Source organism: Gymnoscopelus microlampas, assembly GCF_963454915.1.
Source record: "Gymnoscopelus microlampas genome assembly, chromosome: 16".
Lineage (NCBI taxonomy): Eukaryota > Metazoa > Chordata > Actinopteri > Myctophiformes > Myctophidae > Gymnoscopelus > Gymnoscopelus microlampas.
In genome coordinates this window covers 43,007,568-43,021,529 of record NC_139953.1, presented here as the reverse complement: position 1 = coordinate 43,021,529, position 13,962 = coordinate 43,007,568, and the positions used below count along the sequence as shown (strand labels likewise).

General features: G+C 43.4%; 1 pseudogene across 1 annotated transcript; it reads left to right on the top strand.

Annotated features, from left to right (window-relative positions):
• The first annotated feature begins 2,198 nt into the window (after window positions 1-2,198).
• On the top strand, window positions 2,199-10,157 carry LOC311062997 (dynactin subunit 1-like; annotated as a pseudogene). The gene is made up of 13 exons: window positions 2,199-2,368; window positions 2,683-2,693; window positions 2,989-3,067; window positions 3,720-3,879; window positions 4,617-4,711; window positions 5,364-5,557; window positions 6,036-6,155; window positions 6,585-6,737; window positions 7,188-7,348; window positions 7,879-8,038; window positions 8,192-8,260; window positions 9,648-9,860; window positions 10,143-10,157. The product of its transcript is annotated as a dynactin subunit 1-like (transcript).
• The last annotated feature ends 3,805 nt before the right edge of the window (window positions 10,158-13,962 follow it).

Below are 13,962 nucleotides of genomic sequence, written 5' to 3'. Positions count from 1 at the left end.
TGTAATTTAGAAAAGGGTTTGGACAGCTGCTTTTTACAACAAACCCACAAACGTGTTGCTCTGCTCCGTTCCCCAGGTGGTGAAGCTTCACACCAAGCTGGGGAAACCCATCCCTTCCACGGAGCCCAGCGCGGTCACCCAGACCCTCCTCCTCCACCACGGCCGCCCCCCAGTAAGACCCCCTCCTCTGGCCTGGGCAGCTCCAGCACCACCTCTTCGTCCCTGTCCATGGGCACCTCCTCCTCCAATGCTTCTGCCTCCTCCACCCACAACTCCTCCTACCTGAAGCCGGTCAACATAGTGAGCGGTAACAGTTTGTCGTCTGCCAACTCCACCGCCCCCCTGTCAAGAAGGCCTCCGCCCCCAAGATCAACTTTGTCGGTCAGTAGGTCCCCTTTGACGTCTCCTGGCGGTATTTGACAATGACTTCATTCTTCACCTTGTTGCCATTATGCTCTCTACTGTGTTTTTGCTGTATTCCTGTTTGATTAGTATAGCTCTTTATGTAACCAGTTCAACCACATGAATCCTAGCGTCCCTATTCGGGGCTCGTCGTAATAGGCAAACATTCAGTGAAAACAAAAATCGTCTCACTACACGTCACAAGGCAGTGTGTGAGCTTGTAGATCGGCAGAGATTGATGAGTGATAGAAAAGGACGGGGCCAATTACAGACCCCTTGCACACCCATCTAAGTATATAGGGTTTAAGTCATTGAACCCCTATATGTACTTATCACACAATGAATAAAGAAAACGACTTCCATTTTCACTTTAAAAATGATAAAACATTTTTTTTTGACAATTTGCACCTATAATGACATGCCCAAAATAGGGACACCAGGTTGAAAGTGGTTCAAACACTCATCACTAATAAAGAGTGAAGCTGGTTTCACAGAGCGTGCTTTGCACTCAAAGGCTACATGCCAATGTCTGGATAAGTCTCTGCCAACTCGTGTAGTGATGGACGGCGACCAGGCGTGCGTTTCCAAACCTAACATTTCTTGAAGTTCTGTGCCTTGTAGAATAACAAGTGTATAACCTAGTTTAACCATGCAGTCAAATGGCCAATAGTTCACTCCTGGCCCTTGCAAATGGAAACGGTCATTGTTTTCCTTTTTTTTTTAAATTATTGTGATTTATTGCATTTGTATGCTGTCCATTAGTCAAAGCATCTGTGGACTAGTGACTCCTCAGTAAAATGTAAAATGGAATGTCACAGTTTTAAGTAAACCAATACTAAGAATCTTTGAATGGGATTGTGTGTTAATAGTGATGTTTTGTTTGTTTTTGCATGATCAAAATTTTGATTTGCAAATTCTTATCGGTTAATCAATTCATTTTTTGGTGTGTATTTACGATTAGAGGTTGGGTGTTCACTAATGTCTATGGTAAGTTTACGGTAACTTTTGATTGAAAAATAAGGCCCTGCTACAAATAATAACTTCTCTAGCTGTGGTTTTTTGGAGCAGTAAGGATGAAGTCATTAGTAGACACAATTTCGGTTTTTATCGTATTTGTTGGCTGTTCACTTCATCCAATGCCATCTGCAAACTCACAACACCTGGCATCGCCTATTTTCGCCACTAAATAGGCAATTTATGAAATATTGGAAGAGGGTTTGTGCCCAATAGCAATGGTCTGAGACTAAAGAACCCTACCTCCCCCTTCGCTCCTTGCAGGAGGAAACAAACTGCAGACCACGGCGAAAGCGGATGAGATGAAGGCGGCGGAGATATCCAAGCCAACGCGGATGGCTGCCCCAGAGACCAAGAATGATATCTCTGATTGGCTGTCTGCGGCGGCGCTGGCTGCACTGCAGAACGACGTGCAGCCTGTTGGTCACGACTACGTTGAAGAGGTATTCTGACAGTTCACTTGGGTGTTGCTTGCCAAAAATAACTGATCTACATGCTAACACGTCGCATCACGACACATTGTTAGCTTGTAGATCAGTTATTTTTGTGAGTATACATTATATTGTTAAATTGTCCTTTTTGCAGAACTATGTCTTTGTCATTAAAAAGTAATTGGTTACAGAATTGCCTACTGAGAATAGTAACTCTTTGGAATACTCTTACATGAACTAAATTGAAACCTCATTGCGATTCCTTTCTTGTCCTGTGAATGAATAGTTTTCTTTCCACCATTTCTCTTTTACCCGCCTCGTCGCCCCGACTCTTCAGACGATCGCTGCGTAATGACCAAGCATGCAGCCATTAATCCCTCAGAGGATGAACTCCAAGCTATCCAGAAGATTGTGTCCATCACAGAACGTGCCCTCAAACTGGTGTCGGACATCATCACTGACCAGGACAAAGGCAAGGAAGAGGAAAAGGAGAAGGAGAAGAAAGAAGTCGCTAAAGACAGGTGAGGCATCTGAGAGAGCTCAACATCTCTTTGTCTCCTCGTGTTTCTGTGTTTAAAGCAATTCCATTCCAATTCCCTTAAATATACTTGGCCACCAAATGTAGTGGCCTGTAGGACCAGACTGAGGAACTTGAAGGGGTCCTTGGGGGGGGTTCCAGGGGGTCCCCAGCTTGATTGATTGCTAGGAACCAAATCGACCCTTAATGGGTCTTTAACTCAGAGTCTATAGCGGGAACCAAATGGACCCGTAGTGGTCCATTTGGTTCCATTTACACACTCAGACTGATGCCTTGCCATGTAGATTGGGCTCCCAGAGATGAGAATCGTATGAAATGGGGGCCCGCGACCTCATGCAAAACAAACTGGGGGTCCTCAAAATGATAAAGGTTGATAATCACTGCTCAAAAATCTATGTACACGTGTTTCTTAATGGTTTGTATCTGTCTCTCTTTCTCTCCCATCCACCCCTGTCTCTCTGTCCAATGGTTCCTTGCTATCTCTCTCATTCTTTCTCTCTCTCTGACTCCTCTCTACGCCCCTCTCTCTATCAACCCTATCTCCCTGTGTGTATCTTTCTCTCCCACCTCTACCGGGTTCCTCTCATCACGCTGTCCCTCCAGGTACAGACGGCGCGGCCTCCAGCTACCATGTCAAACAGTTGGAGGAGCAGAAGGGCAGGCTGAAGGAGGCCTTGGTCAGGTCAGTCAAAATGTGTACATCTGTTTAAAAACAACAGCAGTTGACCCAAATGGTTTCCAATCAGGAATGACTTGTTAGTCATTGTTAGCTTGTTAGCATGATAGTCATAATAACCATTATCCACAAAAGCAAGTGGTTTAAAAATAAACCACTTGACTTAAATGATATGTAGGTGTCCTCTGCTGCCTCGGACACACGCACATTGTACTTTTACAATAACAAGACATAGTCTGGTTATGGCATTGCCTCCCTGTCAAATTGTAAGCAGAGTTGTACCGATACTTGTATCGGAAAAGCTGCCGATACTGCCTAAAATGCTGGTATCTGTATTGGCAAGGATGCCATTCCGATACCACATAAATGACATGGTATTTCATTCATATTTTGATTTGTTCAATTGATGTTGCACGACTGTTTTATACTCTTACTTGTACTATTTACCTGAGAGTGTACAAATTATATACTCTCAGACCTGTAAGGGTCTATTTGGAACCCCCTCAAAGAACCCAGATGGTCCCTCAACCCCACTTTGAGAACCACTGTCCTAGATTTGTTTAAATGAGATGTGCAAGTTATGGGGATCGGTAAGGGAAAAAATGGTATCGGTTACATCTCTAATTGTAAGTTGTTAACCCCCCTGTTATGTTCACAGGACGCGTGACCTGTCCTCGTCAGAGAAGCAGGAGCACGTGAAGCTGCAGAAGCAGACGGAGAAGAAGAACGTGGAGCTGGACACTGTGAGGAGCCAGAAGGAGAAACTCCAAGAGGACATGACACTAGCCGAGGCAACTATCGATGAGCTGAAAGAACAGGTACGGACAGTTAGAGCGAATCACTATCATTTTGAAGAGGGGGTACTGTCTTCCCCTGTATAGGATATGAACCACATGCTTAAAATGAAGATGATTTCATCTTTTTCTTTAAAAAGATGACTGCTAATGCTCTTTATCGTTAAGACCTGAGGCCGATTCTGCAAATGCCTTCTAAATCAGTAGTTTTTCCAAGATCTTTCAAAAATGTTAAAAAATGGCAGATAAAATCTAAAATGACACAGATCCTTTCCCATTTTTAAGGGGTAACATGTTCTAGTTTACTATTTCACCATATCTAAACTACTTTAATAATACATTTTACACACTTTAATTATACAATGAACAATCAAACAGCTAAGTATGCAATACACATGAACTTAATTTTATTTAACCCCACTTAAGCCCTAAAATTCTCACTTACATGCCCAAAATTGGGACGGGACATTGAATGAAAGTGGTTAAATATTGTATTTGCTGATGCTGATATTGTCAAAAAAATAGAATGTTTAAAAGAACAAAAGCACAGCAAAAGAAACACAATACAAAGTGATGAAAAATTGTAAGAGGCAAACCATCTGGGTTAAACAGGTTTCCTTTGCAGATATGAATGTCATTCTGTCAAATTTGCAGATATTAGTGAATGGGATTGGGTGAAGTGACATTTAAATGGATATGGATAATTGTACCTGACTTTCAAACCATGTGCCTCTTGTAATGATTGTGTGTGTGTGTCACAGGTGGATGCTGCGCTGGGGTCAGTGGAACCCTGACGGAGAGGAACCTGGACCTGGAGGAGAAAGTCCGGGAGCTCAGAGAGACGGTCACTGACCTGGTCACTGACCTGGTCAGTGCACCTGTGTTCTTCACCCCGACTTGCATGCAATCAGTGTTTCATAGCCCATTAAGACCTGAGGCCCATTTTACAAACGCCCTCTCAGTGGTTCTCAAACCTTTTCATGTCAAGGACCCCCAAATTGTTGTACAAGCTTGCAGCGTGGCACGAAGTGACACGTTGTGAGCTTGTAGATCTGCTATTTTCAAAAGATTTGTACCGGTATACATTTTGAAAACTTAAAATGGGACATTCTGCATAAGGAATACTTTTACTTTTGGTATTTTAAAGGAATACTAGTTTAGCCAATAATTTGATGACCGGCAGTGGTTCCGTATGGAGACACAAAGGAGATTCTTTGTATCTCCATACAGAACCGCTGCTGGTGAGTAATCGATAGAAAACGTCATTTTGGGCGTGAACTATCCCTTAAGTACATTTTGATGCCACTACTTTTGTAGTTTTACCCAAGTACATTTTGAATACCAGACCTTAGCTTGTAACAGTTTTCCTACATTGTAGTATTGATAATTTTACTTAAGTAAAAATATTTGAGTACTCCTTCCACCACTGCATTTGGCTTTGTTCTACGCCTTACAATGTATATACTACCACACATGACGGTCGGTCCCCTCTTCTGTCCTCCCAACAGGAGGCCATTAATGACATGAACGACGAGCTCCAGGAGAACGGCAGGGAGACTGAGATGGAGCTGAGAGAGCAGCTGGACATGAGCGGGGGAAAGGTCCGCGAGGCCCACAAGAGAGAGTTGAGGCTGCCCAGGAGACCATGGCCGATTACCAGCAGACCATCAACAAGTACAGAGAGCTCACTGCCAGCCTGCAGGTGCATAGATCACTACACACATACACGTTGTACTACTATACTTACTTACCGCAACATTTTAGGATGGATTTTCGTTTTAAATGCATTTTTTCCCCCATGAGTTTTTTTGCCGTTTGTAACCCTGAACCTAACTCTAAATCCTAATTCTGACCCCAACCTGAATCTTTTCCTAATTGTAACCTTGGCTCTAAAAGTCTTTGTTAACAAATTCTCTTGTGGTGTCCAGGAAGATGGCCTTCACGAGGTCAATTTCTACTATACTCATGGGGACACGTGGCCCTCAAGTATATTCATAAACACACACACACACACACACACACACACACACACACACACACACACACACACACACACACACACACACACACACACACACACACACACAGGAATGAGAAGTGAGCTGCTATGATTATCAGTAGGTCGTCAGTAAATGCACATTGCTCACTGCTGTCTGTGTGTGCTTTTCCCTGTGCACCAGGAGACCAACAGAGAGCTGACCAACCAGCAGAATGCCAACGCTGAGCAGGTCCTGCTGCATCCTCCTGCAGAGATGTTTGATTTCAAGATAAAGTTTGCAGAGACCAAAGCTTATGCCAAGGTACGGCTGAGACGAATGTCAGAATGCTAGGAATCTGATTGGGAGTTGATGGGGATTTGAATCAATCCAATGACAATAAAATGTCTAAAGTGACACTTTGGTACCACTACCACAAAACTCAAGCCAAGCCATACTGGAAAGAAATGGATTGGAAAAGGTTGTATCCAGTTTAACTGAGCACTAGGCTTACGTGATCATAATTCTTGTTAATGGCATCAATGGACATTTAGTTTAAAAGTTTTACATTAATAAAAGTTTAAGAAGAGTAATGAATAGTAACCGCTCATATCATAAAATTAGGATAATCATTTCTGGATCCTAAAATTATTACGATATTTATCAATTCCGATTCCTTCATTTTCATGGGTACCTGGCAGTTTGGATATGGTTCCTAACTTCTATACCCAACCTTGACTGTGTGTCTTCCAGGCCATCGAGATGGAACTGAGGAAGATGGAGGTGGGCCAGGCTAACCGCCAGGTGTCCCTCCTCACCGCCTTCATGCCTGAGTCCTTCCTCCGCCATGGAGGAGACCACGACTGTATCCTGGTGCTGCTGCTCATTCCAAGGCTCATCTGCAAGGTGTGTGTGATCTGCAAAAAAACGAAAACAATTGTCTGACCAATGCCACATGGGTTCGATCCTGATTTTGGAGAGTCCTAGACCACTAATGTTTGACCGATCTTTTGTAAAAAAAAAAGTATTTTAATGTATTTAACAACATAAGCCCTGTTCATACATTTTCAGAAATAGCCTATCTACAAGACAAGCTCACAATGTGTCGTGAGCTTGTAGATCGACTATTTTTGTTATTGTTTTGAAAACGTTTGTTAATGTTCACTTAAAATGACATGCCCAAATAGGGACACTCTGTTGAAAGTGGTAAAACATTGGGACACATCGGCTGCATAATTACAATACTGATCGTCGACAAATAAGTAAAACAATGGCCATATATCAGCCAACCGGTGTATCGCTCAGGCTCTGCTTACCACCTGTTCCCAACATGTCCGTGTGTCATTTCCCCTGCAGGCGGAGTTGATCAGCAAGCAGGCCCAGGAGAAGTTTGACCTGAACGGTGACCCCCTGCAGGGAACCACGATGAGGGGATCCCGTGGAGAGCAGCTCAGCTTCGCCTCAGGACTGGTCTACTCCCTGGGCCTGCTGCAGGCCACTCTGCACAAGTATGAACAGTGAGTGACTATCGCACATGAGAGACTAAATTGGGAATGTTGTCATTGGAGAATACCCACCATGCTAAAAATGTATAACAAGATTCCAAATAAATTAAAAGATTCTGGTAATGCTCCATGTTGCTATCCAGAACTGAACACCTTTATTCCCAATGTATTGAACATCTTCAATAAAAATTCAGTCCAATGAGAGACAACCTTTCTCGCTCGTATTTCGTTTATAAGTTTTGTCCTCTGTTAACTACTTAAGCCCTACATACTTACCGTCATACCGTATGACGAATAGTGAAACTAGCAATTCTACAAGCTCACAACAATCTGCTATTTTTGCTGCAAGGGAAAGTGCAACATTGTATCATATTGGTCCCTGAATCTGAACAAAGCAAACGCACTACTGGTTTGAAAACACACTTAATGCATTACTTTTGAGCGTCCTGTGTATCACAAAAACCTTAACGTTATCGGTCTCTCCACTCTCGCCACTTCTAACATTATCTGTCCTTCCATTGTCATGTCCTCCTCTCATCCAGGGCTATGAGTGGCTGCAGTGTGGAGGTGTTTAAGAGGATGGGCACGCTGTACTCTGAAATGAGCGTCCACGAGCGCTCTCTGGACTACTTCATCGACCTGCTGCACAAAGACCAGCTGGATGAGACCATTCAAGTGGAGCCACTCACCAAGGACATTTGTGTGTGTGTGTGTGTGTGTGTGTGTGTGTGTGTGTGTCTGTGTCTCTCTCTCCATGGAAAAACTGTGCATGTGTCCGGTCTGCATTAATACGCATTCAACGTATTCATGCTTGTTACTTGTCTGTAAGTAACTCACTACTGTTGTGTCCTCCAGCATCTGTACAGCATCCACCTGGCGGAGCTCACAGAGGACTGCACCGTGCAGCTGGCTGACCACATCAAGGTATTTCAACGCCTTGTGATTTTATTTTGTCTTTATTTATTTTTTGTTGGTGTTTGCTACATGTCGCCTTTCCGACATGTCGCCTTTCCGACATTAACGAACCCTATACCTAACCTTGTCTTCTTAAATCTTTTATTGAGTCCTAATCCTGTACCATTCTTATAATGAGATTATGGATGATTTTTTGGTATGCGGTCCAGGTGGGACTCAGGATGACTGGACTTACCTGCCATGCACAGTCCCCAGTGAACATTTCTCACAAAGTTCACTGGCATTTCTATTTCATGTTATAGTTTGTAAACATGCCCAAAAACCTAAACCTTAAAGAAAGGTAAAATGGTTAACCCTAATTGGATTTTTTCCCCCCCCCTCCCTCTAGGAAAAGGGGTAACAGCCAAAAAGAACTTAGGGCAAAGATTTAGAATGTAGTCTAAAGGAATACTTAATTAAACAGAATGTGAAATTATATGGACCTTAAAATTAAAGAGTAGCAGGATCCCAAAAAGACTTTCTTTCAAAAATAAGATGGCGAGAGCAAAAATTCCTTGCTCTGCCTTTTTCTGAAAGGATGACCTTTCTAAAAAGGCTTAGCACTGAAGTCCGACCCTAACCATTCCCTAACCCTAACCGCACGCGGAAGCCACTAGTCGGAGTGGCGAGATGTCGGAATGGAAGGCGGTTACCGTTTGCTGCTGTCTGCTGCACCTTTAATGCGGTCACACCCTTGCCCGTTAAAGCCGAAAGCAAGCTACGTACACTGCAACTGTAAAGACAAACGGATCTAACAAAATAAGACTAAGGAAGTTTATTTTGTAATTTGGTGATTTTTTTTAAATTCTGTTGTGATTTGGCACTATAGTCAAATTTAACGAATTGTCTCAAGACAGTTTACATATAGAGCAGAGACCCAACGTTTCCCCCCCAGAGAGCATTTGGCAACAGTGGCAAGGAAAAAACCCTCCTTTTAACCACTTAAACCCTATACTTAGTTGACTGGATTCCCAAGAACTCTATTCTAGATCCACTCCTGTTTTCGCTCTACACTGAAATACATTGACATCAAATGTTTGCCCCAGAATAGGGTTCATGTGGTTATTGGGAAGAAACCTTGGGCAGAACCAGGCTCTAGAGGGTGGGCGCCCCTGAGATACAGGGGAATGGAGAGAGAGAATAAGTGCCTGGTGTGCATGGATTCAAGTTCTCGCCACGACTGATTTCAGTCATTTGTATTCCATAGAAGCCAGCATGTCTTCTATGGCATCATGTTGCGCACCTATGCTCTCAATGCGCCTGCGACTGTTTCACAAATCACACATTACGACTTGGTCATACAAACCTTTTTCAGTCGTGAGATTGTATTTTGCTTTAATCCATGGGTGTGTCTCAGTTCATCCAGAGTGGCCTGGACTGTGTGGCAGTGGAGTCGGCTCGCCTGCGGGCCTTCCTGACCGGCGGTCAGGAGAGCTCCAGCCTCTGCATCCTGCTGAAGGACCTGGACACCTCCTGCTCCGACATCAGACAGTTCTGCAAGAAGATCCGTCGCCGCATGCCCGGAACGGACGTGATGGGAGCACCCGCCGCTGTCATGTTTGGACCACAGGTACACATACACCCATTCTACTGTCTGTACGGGTCAGTGATTCTCAAACCTTTGAATTTCAAGGACCCGCCCCCCTAATTTTTATGTGCACTAGGGCACAGACCCCCATTTGGTGCAATTCATCTCTGGGGTCAATTCTTCATCTCTGGGAACCCCAATCCACCCTGTAAAATATGTTTTCAATTAAAAAAAAAGCTACTTTTTGATATAATCTTTCACTGATATATTTTTCACAATGACCATTCCACATACAGGTAAATGTTGTTTGACAACTTCTCTTAGAGTGTTTGCCCCTGACAACCGGGAATGTATTTCTTTATGTACTTTTACAGTTAATAACAGGATTCCCACGGTCATGAATTTCCTGGATATATTTTGAAATGAGAAAAACTGTCTGCCAGGCCTGGAAAAAAGGAAAGTATTGCAGCAGTATATGTGGTTTCTACACTGTTACAGGTGGTCCAAATGCTGGCGACAGAGCTCCCGTCTGTGAGGAAAACTAGCTAACCACAGAAACCCAGTGTCGTGAGGCCATTGTATATGTCAGGGGTTCTCAACCTTTTCAGGCCGCGACCCCCAAAATAATGATATTATTTCTCGCGACCCCCCGCGTGCACGCGCGCGGTCCCGTTCGCGCGCGCGAAGGTTATTTAATTATAATAGGTTGTTTGATAATTGTTTTTTATCAAAACATTTTTGCAAAAAGTGGGGTAAATTGAGTAAATTAACTGATGAAACGTGAATTAATGATAACATAAAAAAATATTTTGTTAAAAAAAAAAAAAAAAAGTTTTTTTTTTTTTTTAAATTAACCAAAAAATCTGGTGACCCCCCCAAATTATTTGGCGACCCCCCTGGGGGTCGCGACCCCCAGGTTGAGAACCACTGGTATATGTGGCTGTATGTATGTGGCTCTTCAACTGCCTTGCATTAACCCACTAAGATCTGAGGAAGCATCTGTGTCACTTTTTCATTTGAGCACTATTTTACACTTTGACTATTCAAAAATAGCAGATATACAAGCTCACAGCGCGGCACCGAGTGCCGCGCTATGAGCTTGTAGATCTGCTATTTTTTGAAAATATATATTCTTTTAAAGCGAACAATAACTCAAATCTTTGCTTCTGGGGGTCCATGGAACAAAATATTTTGAGACGGGGGTCCGTGGCCAAATTCATATCATTTTGGGGGGTCCTTTACATTTTGCAGAATATAAATTATACAGCAGAAAATGTCCTTATGGTTCATCTTGCATATTGTGGCAATAAAAGTGATTCTGGAGGCTACCTAATCGTGACCAAAACATCCCATTGCGATCCGGCTCTAAACTGTTTGCAAACGGTCACTATATTTATATAGTGACAAATATATATTTGTGTCTAAAATACAGTATTTTTGCTTGAAATTTTCAGCTGTGGCGTGGCTGTACACTGGATCTGATATCTTGGCCAACACAGCTGTGGACTGAGGGGACCGTCCCAGACTGCACTACTGCAAGGTTTGTTTAACACAGGGCTACTCAACTTAAGATGGCTCAGGGGCCACTCAGCAAAATACCAAAAGTCCAAGGGGCCGCAAGCTAAAAATGACGGTCCTATTTTCGATTTTCAAGGTTAGGGTTGCCAACTCCCAGAGATTGAAATAAGGGACACCTATCCTGGGCGCACGGCAAAGCCGCGCGGCCGAAAAAAAAATGGGGGTCAAACCCCCCCAAAAACCCGAAATGCATAGAAAACTATGCATTATACCTGTAACAATTGATGTTTGTTTTTGAAAAAAAAAATAGCAACCCATATATTTGAACGGAAATGTATATTTTTTATCCCGTGCTTAAAAAAAAAAAAGAAAAAACTTTTTTTTTTTTTTTTGGACCACAAGGGGCCGCCAAGACGCGGGTTGAGTAGCGCTGGTTTAACATAACATGACACATGTGCAAATCAAAACCTTTTAGATCTAACTATCTAATGTTAGCATATGGACATTTTCTTGTGGTCAGTCCATTGTCCGTTTTTAAGGAGGCATTGCCAATATATATACTCTGTAGCTTAACTCTTTGACTGCCATATGAACAGTGTAATAGTGTGCCACTGCTGCCAGCAAAAACAATGATTTTTACTGTAGCAGTTTGCATAGAAAAATACTGTACTTGTACTTCTATCCACTACAGCTCAGAGGCAAATATTGTACTTTTAATCCACTACAATTGTTAGAAAACTTTAGTTACTTTGTATATTTTGGTTATTGTTTAAAAAAACATAGGGTACATTAACCACTTCAGCCCCATTTAAACTTTGGCTATTTGAAAATGGCAGATCTACAAGCTCACAATGCAACATGTTGTGAGCTTGTAGGCTTACAAGCTCACTTGTCAGCTTGTTGGACACTTGTCAGCTTGTAGATCTTACTTACTTACTTAGGCCTTTAAATTCCCTGAGGAACATAGGCCATTGATGAAACTCCTCCATCCCCTTCGGTCTTGTGCCCTCCGCTCCAGTTGTTGCCATGACAGCCCTTGCGCCTTCATCTCCTGCTCTGTGGTTCTTCTCCAGGTGGCTCTAGGCCTTCCTCTCTTCCTCTTGCCTTGCGGGTTCCATGTTAGCGCCTGTTTTGTAATTGATTTATTTTGTCTTCGCAGTGTGTGCCCTATCCAATTCCATTTCCTCCTCCCAATTTGTGTTCCTATTGTGTCCTGTCTAGTGAGGTCCCACAGGTTGACATTGGAGATGGTGTTGGGCCAGTATATTCCTAGGAGGCGTCGGAGGCAGCGGTTGAGGAATGTCTGTATTTTGTTGAGTATGGTGGTTGTTATCTTCCAGGTTTCTGAACTGTAGAGTAGGGTGGATTTGACGTTTGAGTTGAAGATTTGCAGTTTGGTCTTGCGTGAAATGTCTTTTGCTTTCCAGATTTTATTTAATATGTTGAATGTGGTCCTGGCTTTGCCTATTCTAGCACTGACATCCTCATCCGTTCCTCCGTCCACCGCGATTATGCTTCCTAAGTATGTAAAACTGGTTACCTCCTCTAGCTGCTTTTGGTCCATGATTATTGGGGTGTTGTTCTTATTGTTGATCCGTATTACCTTAGTTTTTGATGAGTTGATTTTAAGCCCAAGTGAAGCAGCTGCTGTCTCTAGTTTGCCTGATTTTTCCTGCATCTGTTGGTGTGTGTGTGCTAGGAGTGCTAAATCATCAGCAAAATCCAGGTCTTCCAACTGTTCGGTCAGGCTCCACTGAATGCCAGTTCGGCTATTGTTCGTTGCTTTTATCATGATCCAGTCAATACAGAGGAGGAACAGGAAGGGCGAGAGCATGCATCCCTGCCTCACCCCAGTCAGGACCTCAAAGGCCTCTGATAGGCATCCCTCATGGAGGACACGACACTGCATCCCTTGGTAGGTGTTCTTAATAATGCTAATCAACTTTGGGGGAATGCCATAGTGCGCCATCAGTCTCCACAGCATCTCCCGATCCACACTGTCGAAAGCCTTTTCAAAATCTATGAAATTGACATAGACAGGAGAGTTCCATTCAATCGATTGTTCGATGATAACCCTGAGTGTGGCTATCTGATCTGCACAGGATCTATTATTCCTGAAGCCAGCCTGGTTTTCCCTCAGTTTCCCATCGACTGCCTTTTGAAGCCTCTCAAGTAGGATGTGGTTGAGCACCTTCCCTGGTGTTGAAAGCAGCATTATACCTCTGTAGTTCTTACACTCCCTGAGGTCTCCTTTCTTGGGGATCTTAACAATGATGCCATCTCTCCAATCTGATGGGACATTTTCTTCCTCCCAGATGGTTTGCATGAGCTGGTAAAGCATGTTGGTGGAGGTTTCGATGTCTGCCTTGAGGGCTTCGGCTGGGATCTCGTCTGGCCCCTCTGCCTTGCCTCCTCTGAGGGCCTTGATGGCCTTCTTGATTTCTGTTTTGGTGGGAGGGTTGCAGTTTATCTCCAACAGGTTTGTGGCTGGTGGGATCTCTGCTGTCTGTTGGGGGGGCTCTCTGTTGAGCAGTGTTCTAAAGTGTTCTGTCCACCTCTTTAGTTGGTCTTCCTTAGTTGTGAGTAGTGTACCCTGTGTGCTTTTAATGTGTGCTTGTGTCTGTTG